Genomic DNA, 12,819 nt, shown 5'->3' on the forward strand with positions numbered 1-12,819 from the left:
TAACTTGTTCAGGTAAAAAGTTTTAGACTTTACCTAAAAAGTTGCCAATTTCAGCCCTGCATTGTTTTTGCTGCTGTGCTCGGATTGGCCAGCCTGCAGCAGCTTAGCCAAGCTGCCTTGATGAGGTGTGAAGTGGCCTGGCTTCACACAAAGGAATGTGCCTGTGGGAGAGAATCTACCCTCAGCAGATGGTGAGGCAGGAAGGGGGAGGGCTGCCAAACTGGTCTTCAAAGGCAGAGAAGGACATTTGGAGCACCCAGCAACACCCCCACATCCTGCAACCCCAGACAACTAGGTGCCCCCTTGATTAGATTAGGAGAGGGCAGGAGAGGGGTGTGTTTATGATTTTTAGCCACACCAGTGGGTGGGCTCAGCCAGATGTAACCTCCAAAAATCAGATTCAGCCATGATGGATTTTTAGAGAATGTTGCCTTCTGGGATGGATTTTTGCCACACTTCCCAGGAAGTGGTCATCACAGGGGGACGACCCTGTACCTGATTGGAGAACCAGGACCCCCCTGCTTTTCACCCAGGAGCAAGGATAAAACTGGCAGACCTGCACCCACACCTCAGATCCCCACCAGATTTCAACAAGAAAGAACTAAAGGAGAAGAAGGACTGCCCTGCTGGACCCCTGGCCTGCACCTGGAACCTGCACTCAGAAGGACTGCACCAGCTGCACACTTGGGCTTCACCACAAGAAGGACTTGGCCTGGCTTCAACTGGTTCAAGGAGGGACTCCCTGTTTGCTACAGGTGAAAAATTGCTATCCAGAGTCCCCTGCACCAACTCCTGAAGAAAGTGACCAGCTGACCACTGTCCAGTGGCCAAAAAGGAGTTTGCGCCAGGAGCATTCTGGGAGTTGTAGTCCGCACCCCCCAAGGACCATCACAGAACTTCTGGACCCTTGGGGTGAGCAGTGGACCCCAAAAGAACCTTAAAAGGACATCTAGGTGAAGCCCCAGAAGTTTGGAGAAGATTTGAGAATTTTTGTAAAAAAGCTCCATAGAGGGACCGACCCGCTGCGGCAATTCTAGCCGGCTTGCCTCAACCGCGACCCGGCCTGATTTTTGTGGTTCGTCCCGGTAAAGAAAAATCTCAGAAAAAGAGACCAAGTCCGAAGGTAAAAAGTTGACCGGGACATTCCAGCCATCGTATCCGAGAAGGGCTCCATGGACGTCGGATCAAGATCCAGGTTTACCCCGGTCGAAGGATTTTTACCTCGAAAAAACGACTAAGTCCGAATGTAAAAATCTCCACCGAGGAATCCAGCATCGCGTATCCGGAGAAGGGCTCCAGGAGGTCGGATTGGACTGGCAGGTTCGTCCCGGTGAAGAAAATCTTCAAAATAAAGACTAAGTCAGAAGGTAACTTTTTAACCGAGGCCTCCCGCGACCTGTAGCCGAGCAGGGCTCCATCGCGGTCGGCCTGAAACTTTGACTTTGCCCCGGTCGAGGTGCAACCAGATGACCCGATTGGCGCTTTTTGTTTCTAAGCGCTAGAAAAATAATAATTCTTTAAAAATTCATATCTTCGGTTCCCCTTATCCGATTTTATTCGTTTTGATGTCATTTTAAAGATAAAAATATAAACTATTTTTATAAATTGGTTTTGGATTTTTAAACTGTTTCCTGTGTTTTATTTAATTACTGTTTTGTGATATTTGAATGCTTTACACACTGTCTCCTAAGTTAAGCCTTGACGCTCGTTGCCAAGCTACCAAGGGTTGAGCTGGGGTTAATTTACTGAGACCTAACTGGACCTAAGTGGAGGTTGGTGGCTTGTTGCTAGGTGTAGGTACCTACCTGCCCTTACCAATAACCCATTTTCCAACATTGACAATCTTAAGCAGCAAGTCTGGAGGTAGTAGATAAACACTTCTCTATGAGGTTTGTTTTTCAAAGCCCAGCAATATCTTTAAAATTGGTTTTCATATTACACCAATGTAGCCGATGAAGTCACATTCTGTATGTTTCCACACACATAGTAAAAGGTATGTAACTTATTTCGTGGTGCTTAAAATGTCTCCAAATGTCCGTAAAAGACATGTTTCACATCAAGCTAGTGGTTCAAGCTGCAAGACTTCTTCCCAAAACTTCAGTTCATGTTCACAGCAAATAGTCAAATTACAACTACTACAAATCTCTCTCTCTCTCTATCTCTCTTTCTCTCTCTATCTCACTCTGTCCTCCCCCTTTGCAAAATTACCAGAAGTGATGCAAACCAGGACAAAGTGTTGATTTGACACCTATTTTCAAACATAAAACTTCACGTGTCCTGCACTGTACAGCACACGTACAAAGTGGGGAAAGATGAAAAATAAGTTAAAGCATAGTATTCTGTACTGGACTAATACCCTTCCACTACAAAACATATGCTAAACTCACAAAGACACCTTTGAACAATGGTACAAACGTGTATGCCATTCACAAGACAGCCAGAAACTATGAGCCAGATGTAACAAAAAAGGCATTTGTGATTCGGAAATAGAGATTTTTTAAGAAATCGCTATTTCTGATTCGCAAAATGCAATGTATCATATTTGAGATTCGGTAATAGCGATTTCTTAAAAATCGCAAATGCTATTACCGAATTGCAAATTGCGATACCGGCCCCATTCGCACCTATGGGCCTGTAGGCCCATATTTGCGAATATTTTTGCATTTCCCAAATTGCGAATTCCTAACTGGAATTCGCAAATTTGGGAAATGCAAACCCCAGGGTGCTGGGGGTCTAAGGCCCCCTCTGATGCACCCCAAGAAGTTTTTTAAGGACATGTAAGGTGCACACATGCCAAAGGGGCATGTGTGAGTTACATGTAAATTTTTAAAATGCATTTTTAATGCATTTTTAAAATTTGCACATGGTTACCACCAAGTTCCACTTGGTGGTAATAGCGATCCCTTAATGCCCAATTCGCATTAAGAAATTGCTTGTTACATGTGGTTTAGAAATCGCAAATAAGGATTTCTTATTTGTGATTTCTTATTTAGAGAATCGCAATTTGCGATTCTGTAAATGAGGTCGCAAATAAGGAATCCTTATTTGCAATGCCGCATTTAGAGAATCGCAAATTGCGATTCTCTAAATGGGGTCGCAATTTTAAGGAATCCCTATTTTAGCGATCCCTTAAAATTGCACTGCGAATGCCTTTCTTACATTTTGCAATTCGCACCATTTGCGAATGCAAAATTCTTTGATACATCTGGCCCTATGTCAGGTTTAGGAAGAGATCAGCAGCACCATATCTTTTTAGATAGCTTCTTTGGTTGCTGCACTGTGTTGCCTAAAATATAGTAATATTGCTCCTAAGTGTGGTGCCTTCTTTTTACTGAGCAACTGTGACATGGGTGGAGGGAGCAAGTATATCTCCCTTTCTCCAGAGCATTGGCTTCAACAGCAACTGGAAGCCCAGCATTCAATCACACTAATCCAAGGGGAAATTAGGTTTGAATGCAGACAATTAGCCCTTCGCTAATACTACTGTTAAACGTCTGGCAAACAATGTGATAACCTATAAAACCTAGCAGAGAAGTGTATATAATCAAAATCATTTTTTGCACTAATTGTGTGATGCTTGTTTACATACACTCTCTAAATGTGAAGATTGTAATAGTTTCTGCTTAAAAAGTAGGAAACAGAGAGATTTATTCACAAGCCCCTCTGCTTCTGCGCTGCCCAACGTCACTTTCATGACTGTCTGGAGGTGCATACTGCTGCCTCATATCTACAAGGCCACGTAACACCCATGACATTTGACACATTCACAGACAGATTTACAAGATTTCGTAAACCTGGGAATGCCTCAAAAGCCTACGCCTCCCCAGGGGAGGCATAACAAGGAGAAATGCCTTTATTTCTCCTCGTTTCTTTCTCTTTCTATGTGTGCTGCATTCTGCCTCCACTGATTGTTTTTATGGAGAAAGGTGTTTCTTGTTGCACAAAACATAATGCCTACAATGAAGACACCCTTGCACCGTGGTACAAGGGTGCCTGCATTGGTGCATGGAAGTCCATTTAGCTTCAGCGCAGGGGGAAAGGACAGGAATGCGCCGCATCTCATAGATCTTATAGATACAGCACACTCCTGTCCTTTCCTTTTGACGCAGGACAGCTCTGCAAGATTCCCTGCAACGCTGCCATGCCCAAAAACCTCGTAAATGAGGCCCAGAGATTTTGCAATTGGCGCACTTTTAAATGCAGTTATCTGCACCCTGCTGCGAAAACATGTCTTACGTTTTTTAGATGCAATTTAGTCTTGCATCCATGAGTTGAACTTCTTTCAGCTCTGTGAACATTTACACACAATTGCATTTTTTTATTGGAACACCTGCAGCTAGGGGTGGTGATTGTCAGGTCCTAGCTACTCCAAAGGTCCAGGGGCACATTTACTATTTTTTCATGCAACACTGCACAACAAGGGAACTTGCTGCACTAAAATGCATGAAGGAGTAGGAAGTAATACTCTCTATTTACAACAACATGGAGCATTTATGCTCTCTCCTTGTGGTGGCACACTGTGTGCTGCCTATTTTTAAAGCAGACACCCTTCCTTGCAGTAGATGTCCCTGCCTGCACAACATGACTTTGCATGGCTTAGTAATGCCAAAAGCATTTGTGTGGGGGCTGCACCACAAAAAGGGAAGCAAACCTGTCACAAAATCATGTTAAATCTGTGCCCTAATGTTTGATCTCCAGAATCCAAATCTAAGAACATGGAGGGATGAGGACATAGGCTTCAATTCACCAACATGTCAATGGTAGGGGAAGTGCCATCACACAACATGCCATTTGACATTTACTTTGACTTGCACAGACATGCTCACACATACACACATATTCACACACTCTCTTTTACATAAACACACTCTCACTCGCAAGCATGCATACATCATACATTTAAAAGCATTTTTGCTTACCCTAGCTGCGAGACGGGGTCCTATTACAGCTAATTGTACTCCATTTTTATTACACACATAGTGAATAATATTATTCACTTTGGGATGGTAAAAATTGACAGGAAACAAGGAAAGTGGGTCCCCAACTGACATTCACGAGGGCTAGCTGCCCCGTGTTCAAGGCACTCATCTTGCCACCTCTGAGGGCAGGGGTCGCAAAGGCAGTGCCAGGAGTCCCAAGGGGCAAATGACATCCATGGTTGAGGGTCAGATAATGGGCTTAGTGGAACATGGTAAGAAGGTTGATTTCCTACAGGCATGAATTGCTAAAAAGACATTCAAAGCATAGGCCACAATCTGGGCCAGGTTTTTGGTATGCTACACATGTATCCCTTCATTCCCCTAAAAATGTATTCATTTCTTTGTGGCTGATTTTCTTCTCATTGTTTAAGGTTTCTATATTTTTTGTCCACCTTTTACCATGTCAGATGTGGGGGAACCTGAGCAAAAGTGTTGCTTTTGTATTTCCAACTGTGTCACACCTAGTACTTGTCTTAAGGCAGAGTAGTAATGCTGCTATTGATGAATTGCCATGGTCCCAATCCCACAATCGGCTATGTCTACCATTGCATTGTATTGCATGGTATTGTAAGATTTATATATAGCATTTTCATGATGGCTAGCCTCATTCTGTGATGTCACTTCACCAGCATATTTGCTCCACAGGATACCTTCATACTGCCTAGGGATCACTTCCTGCTGCACCGTCCTGCTATAGTTGTCATGTTACAAATGCTTCCAAAATAATCATGTCAAGGCACTTTGCATTTATTGAGTTACACGGAGACCTGCTTTGCACTAGAGATTGTAGACAGTCCACTAATACAGAATTGAAACTTGATGCAATTGGGATATAAGGTAGTCTGCGAGTGGATGGCAAGTATGCTTCTGGAGGAATGTTGTTAGCTTTTCTCGAAGGCAAGCATGGTCATAATTGGTAAGATGGGCATGTGGAGGTGGCTGCAGTTTCTTTTCCTGCTCGTGGCTTCTCCTTATGGACAGGCATGATTTGATTTCGGTTTTGTGCTGCGGATCATAAACTGGTGAGAGAGTGTAGCTTATATAATCTATATTAACATGAAATGTTTATGAATTAGAGTGTGATAATGCCCATAGAAATTACATTAATGTGTTTTGCTTAAACGTGCACTTGAAATGTGACCTCGGGGAGTGGCTGCCAATGTATGCGGGACTAATGAAAAATGACTAATGCTTATGAATTCTTGTATTAAAGTATGGTTTTATACTAATTATTAATGATTATGTTAATACAATTATGCTAAATGAATCTTGTAGGCCTTAAGTTAGCATGAGCCGAAGCTTAGCTGCCTGGCTCTCGTATTAAATGTAGTTTTTCAAACGTGCAGTATGCTGACTCGCAAAAGGACATGACCTCTTGTTTTCTTCAACTAGAAGCTGAATGTAACCATAAAGGATCCGTTCTCATGAAATTCAAATTGCTTGTAGAAATGTTTAGTTAAAATGCAACAGTGTAGATTAATGTAATGTACAAGGTCGTTCAAACCGGTACGGACAATGGAGCTACTGACCAAAAGATGTGAAAAGAATTACAGAAGGATGAAATCATACCGGACGTGCTACCTCTGAAGACGTCAATCATATGGGCCAATAAAATGTCTGTAAATTAATATGGGGTGAAAGATTAATGACATAATCTGTTTTTTACTAGGGTAGAGATAGTGGAGTATAACATTCAACCAATTAAGTTTTAGAGGAACGTACAACAAAAAAGGGATAAAAACCCATGACACTGGGAGCCATTTAGAATTGGTTAGGGAAATGCTGTTGATTTGATCCAGAGACTTTGTCACTTTGCCTGGTGACTTTGCTGATTTTTACTTAGAACCATCCTCTTCCTTAGATTGCCCATTTTACACTTTACCTCCTTATGAGGGAAGTGCCCCTTTTTGCCCCAGAACCAAGTTTTGACGGATGGTGAATCAACTGATGTCCTGAAGACGAAGACTGAAACTGAGTGCTGAACTAAACCTTGGAGGGTAACTATGACAATAAAATTGTGATTTGTCTGTTTGCTTTTCCGTTCTAGGTACCAACTGCTTATTTTGACAGAGACCATTGCTAGATGTTTTCCAAATTGGTGTTCTAAATTGTTTTGCATGAAGCCCAACATGCCAATGCTAATCAGTGGTTAGGACAGGTGCTCACTTAACTGACGCAAATAGACAAATGACTGAATCAATGCTTTGTTGAACTGACGCGCTGATAACACGCTGCTAAAGTTGATCTATGTACACGCCGTGTTACGTTCTGATGTTCTCGATTCTTGCCTTAATGAAATCTTATCAGAGTTGCCATATTGTGGCTGTGCTGTTTTGTTTCTTGGTTTTGAGATTAACACATCTACTTTAGAATTGTAACTAATAGGGAATACAACTCATAAAATTCTACTAAATTGGTGTGGTTATTCATGACTGCAAGGTCATGGTGGTGTCTTGAGTTGATTAATGTCTTTGACTAAAGTAAAATACATTGTTGTAATAAATATTGATGACGTTATTGACGTATTAATTGACATATTGATTAGCTATCTCGACTGGGTCAAAAGATTCATTGGCCTAAAACGAGTGCTAATGTGTAATAAATTATCATAAAGGGAAGCGTTAACAGTTCTGGTAGCAGAGCGACGGTTTGGCCCTTTGGGGACCTAGGACGGAGAATTACTGTTTAGATTGTTTTTCTGAGATAATGCAAATTGGAGATATGATGTGTTTCTAAATTCCCCATGACTTTCCCGGGATCTCAGAGCCTGCCTGTAGGAAAGTCCTCCTTTTTTGCCTGATCACCCCCACTCTTTTTGGATAGGTACTGGTGGTTACTGACTCTTGGCTGTGCCCTGGGTACTGCTAACCAGTCCCAGGGCCTGTGCTCTGTGTAAAATGGATATGCAAATTAGGCTAATTATAATTGGCTAAGTTAACCTACCTATAAGTCCCTAGTATATGGTAGGGCATGTAGGTTTAGGGACCACAGCATAGGTGGTGCACACCTAGGTGCACTGCTGAGGTGCCCAGTGTCATTTTAAAAACAAGCCTGCCTTGCTGGCTGCTTTTAAATTAAAGTTATATGCAAATTCGACTTTGGAATTAAAGGTACTTCCAAAGTCTTAAACTACCTTATTTTTACATATAAGTCACCCCTAAGGTGTGCCCTATGTGCCCCTAGGGCTGGGTGCCATGTAACTATAAGCAGAGACTTTATAAAAATAGATTTATAAGCCCTGGTGAGGTAAAAACAGCCAAATTCGTTTTTCCCTCATTGAAGTAAATGGCCTTCATAGGCTAGAATGGGCAGACTTTATTTTAAATTTTAAAGTCTCCTTAAATGTTACATACCAAGAATTTGGTATCAAATTAATTGTTGTAATAAATCCCACAACTTCCAGTTGTGGGATTTAATATAACTTGTTCAGGTAAAAAGTTTAGACTTTACCTAAAAAGTTGCCAATTTCAGCTCTGCATTGTTTTTGCTGCTGTGCTCTGATTGGCCAGCCTGCAGCAGCTTCTGCCAGGCTGCCTTGATGAGGTATGAAGTGGCCTGGCTTCACACAAAGGAATGTGCTTGGGGGAGAGAATCTCCCCTCAGCAGATGGTGAGGCAGGAAGGGGGAGGGCTGCCAAACTGGTCTTCAAAGGCAGAGAAGGACATTTGGAGCACCCAGCAACACCCCCACATCCTGCAACCCCAGACAATTAGGTGCCCCCTTGATTAGATTAGGAGAGGGCAGGAGAGGGGTGTGTTTATGATTTTTAGCCACACCAGTGGGTGGGCTCAGCCAGATGTAACCTCCAAAAATCAGATTCATCCATGTTGGATTTTTAGAGACTGTTGCCTTCTGGGATGGATTTTTGCCACACTTCCCAGGAAGTGGTCATCACAGGGGGACGACCCTGTCCCTGATTGAAGAACCAGGGCCACCCTGCTTTTCACCCAGGAGCGAAGGATAAAACTGGCAGACCTGCACCCACACCTCAGATCCCCGCCAGATTTCAAGAAGAAAAGAACTAAAGGAGAAGAAGGACTGCCCTGCTGGACCCCTGGCCTGCACCTGGAACCTGCACTCAGAAGGACTGCACCAGCTGCACACTTGGGCTTCACCACAAGAAGGACTTTGCCTGGCTTCAACTGGTTCAAGGAGGGACTCCCTGTTTGCTACAGGTGAAAAATTGCTATCCAGAGTCCCCCTGCACCAACTCCTGAAAAGTGACCAGCTGACCACTGTCCAGTGGCCAAAAAGGAGTTTGCGCCAGGTGCATTCTGGGAGTTGAAGTCCGCACCCCCCAAGGACCCTCACAGAACTTCTGGACCCTTGGGGTGAGCTGTGGACCCCAAAAGAACCTTAAAAGAACATCTGGGTGAAGCCCCAGAAGTTTGGAAAAGATTTGAGAATTTTTGAAAAAAAGCTCCAGAGAGGGACCGACCCGCCGCGGAAATTCTAGCCGGCTTGCCTCAACCGCGACCTGGCCTGACTTGCTGGTTCGTCCCGGTAAAGAAAAACATCCGAAAAAGAGACTATGGTGGTCATTCTGACCCTGGCGGTCTTTGACCGCCAGGGCGGAGGACCGCGGGAGCACCGCCGACAGGCCGGCGGTGCTCCAATGGGGATTCCGACCGCGGCGGTAAAGCCGCGGTCGGACCAGCACCACTGGCGGGGTCCTGCCAGTGTACCGCGGCCCCATTGAATCCTCCGCGGCGGCGCAGCTTGCTGCACCGCCGCGGGGATTCCAACCCCCCCTACCGCCATCCAGATCCCGGCGGTCGGACCGCCGAGATCCGGATGGCGGTAGGGGGGGTCGCGGGGCCCCTGGGGGCCCCTGCAGTGCCCATGCCACTGGCATGGGCATTGCAGGGGCCCCCGTAAGAGGGCCCCTACATGTATTTCACTGTCTGCTGCGCAGACAGTGAAATACGCGACGGGTGCAACTGCACCCGTCGCACAGCTTCCACTCCGCCGGCTCGATTCCGAGCCGGCTTCCTCGTGGAAGCCTCTTTCCCGCTGGGCTGGCTGGCGGTCTGAAGGCGACCGCCCGCCAGCCCAGCGGGAAAGTCAGAATTACCGCCGCGGTCTTTCGACCGCGGAACGGTAACCTGCCGGCGGGACTTTGGCGGGCGGCCTCCGCCGCCCGCCAAGGTCAGAATGAGGGCCTAAGTCCGAAGGTAAAAAGTTGACCGGGACCTCCCAGCCATCGTATCCGAGAAGGGCTCCACGGACGTCGGATCAAGATCCAGGTATACCCCGGTCGAAGGATTTTCATCTCGAAAAAACGACTAAGTCCGAAGGTAAAAATCACCACCGAGGAAACCCACATCGCGTATCCGGACAAGGGCTCCAGGAGGTCGGATTCAACTGGCAGGTTCGTCCCGGTGAAGAAAAACTTCAAAATAAAGACTAAGTCAGAAGGTAACTTTTTAACCGAGGCCTCCCGCGACTTGTTGCCGAGCAGGGCTCCATCGCGGTCGGCCTGAAACTTTGACTTTGCCCCGGTCCTGGTGCAACCAGATGACCCGATTGGCGCTTTTTGTTTCTAAGCGCTAGAAAAATAATAATTCTTTAAAAATTCATATCTCCGGCTCCCCTGAACCGATTTTAATCGTTTTTGTGTCATTTTAAAGATAAAAATATAAACTATTTTTATAAATTGGTTTTGGATTTTTAAACTGTTTCCTGTGTTTTATTTAATTACTGTTTTGTGATATTTGAATGCTTTACACACTGTCTCCTAAGTTAAGCCTTGACGCTCGTTGCCAAGCTACCAAGGGTTGAGCTGGGATTAATTTACTGAGACCAAACTGTACCTAGGTGGAGGTTAGTGGCTTGTTGCTAGGTGTAGGTACCTACCTGCCCTTACCAATAACCCATTTTCCAACACTGCCTAAGTGAGTTGGGAATGTTCTCTGCGTCTTAGCATCTGTGGTGTAGCTTTTGCACTTGCTCAGCTTATGCATTTTGCAGGTGATTTGTGAAGATTATGGGGGTCATTCTGACCTTGGCGGTAAAAGGCCCATACCGCCGGTCAGAACTCTGCCATACTACCGCCGCGGCCGCGGTAAACCGCCACGGTCATTCTGACCACCAACTGTGAATCCGCCAAAAACCCGACATCCAAGGAAGGCCGCCTCATCAGCGGGCCGCGGAAAACTGGAGATGACCAAACCTCCACCGCCACGCCAACACAAACACGCCCATGCCATTCTGACCCACCAATCCACGCAGCGATCTTTCAACCGCGGTATTCCATTGGCGGTACACACCGCCGCGCTCAAAATACACACACACCTCCAAAACACTGCCACATTGGGCAATTTGAAATACACACACCTGACACACATACCAACAACACTCCCACACATCCATACAACTATAAAACACACACCCACATCACCCACAAACCCCTAAGACCGAAGATCAGAGACGAAGGAGAGAGAGACACATCACAGAATAGAGAGCTACATCACACAGAGGCACACTACACCATCACACACACCACATAGAAGCACAAAGCACCACACACCAACACACTCATCACCATATACACCACCCCACACCTCATCCACACCACCCCATGGCACCCCAAAGGCACCCACGCTTTTCGGACCAAGAACTCCGGGTCACGGTGGAGGAAATCATAAGAGTTGAACCCCAGCTCTTCGGCTCACAGGTGCAGCACACCACTATAGCCAGGAAGGCGGAGTTATGGCAGCGGATCGTGGACAGGGTCAATGCGGTGGGACAGCATCCCAGAAATCGAGACGACATCCGCAAACGCTGGAACAACTTAAGGGGAAAGGTGCGCTTGATGGTCTTGCGACACAACTTTGCAGTGCAGAAGACTGGCGGGGGACCCCCACCCACTCCACCCGAATTCACAGCATGGGAGCAAGAAGTACTAAACATCCTGCATCCTGATGGCCTCGCTGGAGTACACGGAGGAATGGACTCTGGTAAGTACAATCTCAACTACTTCCCCCCCCCCAGCATGCTAACCCCCACCACCACCCTCACCCCCAACCCCCATCACACATCCTCCCTGAGAATGTCTCTGCAGCACAGCCCACCCAACACCAACCCCTGCATGCCACCACAAACTATGGACACCCATCACCCAAGCATGACCACTGCACATACCCCCCCCCAAAACACCCCCACAACACCTCCCCCAAGGGAATGGCAGCACTGGGGTACAAGGGCACCAATCAATGGGACGCAATAGCACACACAGAAACAATAACCATACTCTCTTACCCCATGCAGGACCCGAACGCCAAGACACCGGCCAGGAGGGTCCAGAAATGTCCATCCCCCCCCGGAAGAGGCCCCCAGTGATGACAGCAGCTCTGTCGACCTGGAACCTGATGACCAGCCCGGACCATCGGGGACCTCTGGACAGTCAGTTCCCCACACACAGGCCACAGCAGACCCAACCCCCTCTGGGACCAACAGCACAGCTCCCACCCAGCGGGCCCATGCCTCTGTCTCTAGGACAGGTCAATCAGCGGTGTGTCTGCCACTACAGGGCACCCAGGCTAACCCACCACCCCAACAACAACAGGGACCTGGGGGCAGTGGTAGTGGGCACACCGTCCAGGGGACAGAGGCCGGGGGAAACAGGGCAACTCGGAGGGCTGCTGTGCAACAGGGGGGGGAGGAGAGGCCCAGGGAACCCACTCTCCAAGAGGCCCTCACCACCATCATGGCAGCCTACCACCACTCCCAAGAGACGATGGCGACGGTACTGGCCAGGTTCCAGGAGATCCAGGCTAATCAGGAGGAACGCTACATGGGGTTCAGCAATCAACTCACCAACATCTCTACCGCTATGGGG

This window comes from Pleurodeles waltl, chromosome 7 (assembly GCF_031143425.1).
Source record: "Pleurodeles waltl isolate 20211129_DDA chromosome 7, aPleWal1.hap1.20221129, whole genome shotgun sequence".
NCBI classification, from domain to species: domain Eukaryota; kingdom Metazoa; phylum Chordata; class Amphibia; order Caudata; family Salamandridae; genus Pleurodeles; species Pleurodeles waltl.